Here is a 6000-nt window from a genome sequence, read left to right on the forward strand (position 1 = left end):
GCATTTTATATTGCACATTTAATCATATAAATAATGGGTGTGATTCGTAAAAAATGTATAATCCACATTATGCTTATTTTCATTAAAATATATTTTCTTGTGCATGAAGGAAGTAAAATATCAATAATTAAAGGATTACCCTAGTGCCAAAGATATAGGATCAGATCATTATGCATATTCTCAACACTAAACTATTAGAAGGTAGCATTGCAGTGGTAAAAAAAACTAGGAAAAAAAGAGTGAAGCACCAAGGAAGGAGTGTTGTAGTGCCAAGACAAGTATTGCATCTTCAAATCTTAAAGTTTGATGTAGGAATTTAATCCTCAGTGAACTATTACTATGCACACCAAGAGGCAGGGGGTGTGTGAATTTGTAGGTTTTTATAAACTTTAAACATTAAAACCATATTATAATTATGCAAGTAGCCATTATAATGATTTTTTGAATAGTTGATCATACAGTACGATATGAATCATATAGAATGATTAATTCATAAAATTATACTTCTAATTTTTTCTCTATCTCACTCCCTTGGGTGTGTGTGTGTGCATGGTCACCAGGCTATCATACACCCTTACCAGACTTGACTTAAGAAAACAAAAAAAAATAAATGAATATTATAAACTCTTACAATACACCCTATTTTATTCAATCTTGTGTCGTGAATCTTCATTAAATAGTATATGATATACCTGAAATGTTAGTACACCCATAAATTAATATGAACTATAAATACTAGTAGAAATAAAGAGGTTATCAATAATATTTGTTATCATTAAGAATATAAACTTGAGAGCCCGAGTTGCAAAAATCTTTCTATTTTTTATGATGACAAATATTATTGGTTGAATTTACAAACTAATAATATTTTCTCCTAATCTCCCTCTCACTACGAGAATTATATTACAAAATAGGGAAAAACATTTATTATTATAATTATTTATAATTTAAGAAAATAAATTTAAAACTCGTCTTTGATAGCCTTGGAACATAAGCTTAGGTTTAACAACCTAATTAATAGTGAACGAATCTCAACATAGAAAAATGACGTCTTTTCACACTCACCAAGTGTTGGCAGAGAATCGTCGTCTATTCATACTCTCCAAGTATTGGCAGAGAACCATCGTCTGTTCACACTCTCTAAGTATCGACAGAGAACTGTTGTCTGTTCACACTCTTTAAGTGTCGACAGAGAACCGTCGTCTATTTACACTTTCCAAGTGTCGGTAATAAATCGAATCTTCTTCAAAGATCTTCTCATGAGCAATCTAAAAAGATAAGAGGAAAAGTGAAAAATACAAATCATACTGAGATCCTTATCTTTAAGTAATCCTGTGAACCCTTCACACTCCACTTTAAAAAAAATTCTCTCAAACCCTCTCTCACACTCTTTCTTTCAATTGCCCTTGAAAAATCATGAAGAAAAGACTATTTTACATCAGTTTTAGTGGACTATTTATACCCAAGACACGAAAAACCATCCAAAAAATTTCAAATTTCAAATTTTGAACGTACACAATTGTACATTACGATAGTATTTTGTACATACGAATAATTCAAAAACTATTGCGTACGAACCTGTTGTGATTTGGTATGAAATCATTTTGTACAAGATAATCATCCGGTACAAACCAAGTTCGTCCGAGATGAACAGTTAGAAAATTTTCAATATTTGTCTGTACGAAAGGTTAGGATGAAAATGAATCTATAATTTTGTACTCTAGAAGGTATGTACGAACTAGGTTCGTACAGTATGATCCATACTTAGAAAAAATTATTTTATGTGACCAGAAACTCACCCATTTCATACTTTGGAAGGCATATATGAACTGGGTTCGTATAGTATGATCCTTACTTAGAAAAAGTTATTTTATACGATTAGAAACTCATCCATTTCATACTCTGGAAGGTATGTACGAACAGGGTTCGTACAGTACGATCCATACTTAGAAAAATTTATTATATATGAACAAAAACTAATCCATGTCATACTCTAGAAGGCATGTATGAACTAGGTTCGTATAGTACGATCCATACTTACAAAAATTTATTTTACGTGACCTTAAACTCGTCCATTTCGTACTCATCAAGGTATGTACAAACTGTGTTTATACAGTACTATTTATACTTAGAAAATTTTTCATTTCTGATTGTTTGACTGTTCATCCCTAAAAATAATTGAACAAAGTATCCCGTATGAAGTTAATTCATACAGTATGATTAGTTTTAAAAATTCATGTTTTAATCTTTCCGCTTGTGTGTGTGTGCATAGTTACTAAATTACAATCACACTCTCTTTGACTTAATAAAGTGAAAAATTACAGACTTAATTTACAATAGTCTTTAACACTGATCTAATTTGAAGTCTTCAAAAATTTGGAGTGTGATTTCCCTGAAACATTAGTACTCACAAATAACAAAGCAGCGCATCTAAAATATGTTAGGAGAAATATTTAATTAAAATAATAATATTTGGAATCATCAAAAAAAAAAAAAAACATGTTGTAAGAATATCAACAATAAAGAATTAAGTTGCAACAATCTCATATGTGTACTAACATTTCAAGGAAATCATACTCTAGACTGTTAAAGTTTTTAAGATAGATTAAATTAGGATTTCTTATAATAAAGTTTATACTTTTTTTAATTTTCAAAAGTCTGACAGAGTGTGATTATAATTGGGTAACCATACACATATATACTGGGTGTGTGAGTTAAAATATTTTTTTAAAAACTAATTATATTGTACTATTTTCAAATCATACTGGATAATTTATCTTAGTAGTTCCTATAAAATGAAGTTAATCGAACCATGCCTTGAAAATTCTCTTTTGAATTGTTCATACTGTACTAAGTGTGATTCATATAGACGGCATCCAGAGTATAAAATGGGTGTATACCAGTTCATCCCATACGAACACATAATTTTTTTTAATTATTCGTATTATACAAAGTTGGATTCGTACATACGATATCCAAAGTACGATCAGAGTGCTTACAAGTTCATCCAATACAAACTCATCAAATGTTAAACTATTCTTAGTGTATAAAATGGAATATGTATAGATGATGTCCATAGTACAAAATGGGTTTGTCCATGTTTGTACCATACAAAGCATGATTTGATTTAACAGTTTATATTGTACGATGTTGGGTTCATACATACGATGACTAGTGTATGAAATGGATTCGTATATAATTATACTGGACAAACCTATTCAGTTTTGAACTTTTCATATTATACAATGTCAGTTCGTACATATGACTGACAGAGTACTAAATCTATTTCTATAGGATTGTACATGGATTTTTGTAGAGTTTGAGAGATCTCACAAGTAGAAATTATGTAGGGTTCACAAGGTTACCCAAAGGTGAGGATCTCTTTGCGTGTTCTTCAAATCTTTGCCCTACTTCTTCGAAGACTATTGAGAGAAGATCTTTGGAGTAGATTCGATACTCTTCTGTCACTAGGAGGGTTAAAAAGGATGTTGATACTCTATTATCATTAGGAGGCGAGAAAGGACATAGGTACTATGCCATCACTAGGAGGGTGAGAAAGGATGTTGGTACTCTGCCATCACTAAGAGGGTAAGAAAGGACGATGATAATTTACTACACTGGGGTTGGTGGAAGAGAGGTTTTTGTAAGGGCTTATCCACCTTTTTGTGGAGAAAAAGGAGCGTCACTTTGATAAAGTGTAATACCTAAAGGAGCAGTCTTTAGGGAGTGGACATAGGTCTAGTTGGACAAAACCACTTTTGGTTTTCTTCTGTTCCTTTATTTTTACTGCATTTTTATTTTTTGCACATTTAATTTTAGTGGTTAAAAATAATTTTGAAAATTTTTTATCATTGTTCTAAAAATATTAAATTGATTTTATAAATTACCAAGTAATTTTTAAATTACCGATTCACACCCCTCCCCCCCCCCCCCCTCCCCCCCCCCTCTTGGTTAGCCTTGGGATAAATCTATTAGTTCTAATAACCTATTCGAACTTCAGGCTATACATCACATGTCATTTTAACTACACACAGTGACATTTTATGCATTAAATGAAGATTAGGAGATATTAAAAACATCTACGTTCATTAAAGTAAAAGAGTCTACATTAATACTTGCCAAAAACTAAGGAACTAGCAGGATAATGAAGATATAACAAGCAAACTCATCTTCATTTCATTCATTAGAAGAAAAGATAGAAGATAAGTAATAAGAAAATTATTACCAGGGTAAATCAAATAATCTTTTCCTTACTCTTTCTTCCACCAACTATAAAGTTGATTACATAAATTGGCTAAGATCTCCATAAGGAAAAGTATCTTTCACTTCTCTAGTCACCCTTAGACTTTACTCTAAGGGGTGCTAAAGAAACACACTTAAAATTATAAGACTTCACTAAAATGATGGAATACTCTAAATAAAAGGATTGAAAAACTACTTATAATAAGTATAAGGATGTGTTTAGGCACTGTGGAGCTCAATAAGGTGGTGCCAAAATATTGAATAATAAACTAGTGCCTCCAAGATGTAAAGTTTTTTCTGTTGTAGTACTGCTTGACGTGGCATGATTACTTATTGAAATGACAAATATTTTCACTGAGTTGTTGCATCTCTTCATTTTTGGCAACTACTCCACTACGACATTAAAATTTTGAGCACTTCATTACTCAAATTGGGAATCTAGCATTGTTGCTTTGAATGGCATGGCACTCTAGTGTGAGTTTTCTTTAGGCTCCAATATCACGGTACTAATTTTGTGTATAATAGCAATGAGTAACATCGTGATGCTGACTATGATACCATTATGGATAGTGTTGTAATGTCTGAATTAGGTGCCTCAATGTGGATGATGTAAGCATTGCATTATAATATAAATTGGCATTGCGACCCTTTTTAAAACTTATAGTTTTTGTTATATTTTGAATATTTCCAATATAACTTATAACTATTTTCAATAAATTTAAATATAGTTAATAATACATAATTTATACATAACAGTAGTAACAAGGATTATTCTAGAATACAATTTGATAATCTATTAGGTTTATTTTTGGCTAGGCTTGAACGGGCCTAAGAATTTTAGTTTTTGATGGATTGGTCAACCCAATTAATTGACTTAGGTCAACCTATTGGCTGGGCTGACTGGGTTTACTACAAAGGGTCCAGGGACACCTAATGTAATTTTTTATAGAATTTAATTTTACATGGATTGGAATTTTGCTCAAGAAAACTCTTTTAGGTTCACTTAGGTCAAGCCATTTGGCAAGCCCAAGTGGGCCCATCAGCTGAATCTTTCATTGCTAATTCTTTAGGACCTAATGGAAAGTTTTAAGTGTTTTATGCACCTCGATTTTGTATATATGCATGAGTTTTAATTTTAAATGATTTAGGGCTTATTTCGTCAATCATGTTTAACATGGTTAGCAATGTTTGACTAGGGTTTGGGGTTGTATCCAATGCATTCCAAAATATATTTTAGAGGAGATTTTTGGTGATAGATAGGTCTTAATAATTGAAATATTATTTTTATGTTAAATGGGTCCCTTTAATCAACTTAGGTTGGCTTTGTTAAATAGCATGGTCGGAGTTTGGGTCTCGGTCCAATTCACTTCAACTGTCATTTAAAGTTTATTGGAAGTGGTCATGGGTCATAGCAATGCTGAACTAAGAAGGGTTTATTCAAACATTTGGTTTTAGGGTTTTAAGAGTTTAGGGTTCTTGGTCAAGTATGTTCAACCATTATCCACAAAAGGTTCAAGTGATTTCAAATAAATAAATTTATAATTATAAACAATTTTAATGGATTTCCAAAGCTTTCCAAGGCAATTTGCAACAATATGCCATTTCTAGTGTCTTGGGCTATACATATTTAAGGGTTTTACAAGCTTGGGCAATGCATTGTGATTTAGGGTTTAGAAGGATATAAAAGCCTCCAAAATGGTTATGTAAACTCTATAAAAATATACCTAATAAATTTCTAACTGATCAAAAACCATTTCA

Source organism: Dendrobium catenatum, unplaced genomic scaffold, assembly GCF_001605985.2.
Source record: "Dendrobium catenatum unplaced genomic scaffold, ASM160598v2 fragScaff_scaffold_1061, whole genome shotgun sequence".
Taxonomy (NCBI): Eukaryota; Viridiplantae; Streptophyta; class Magnoliopsida; order Asparagales; family Orchidaceae; genus Dendrobium; species Dendrobium catenatum.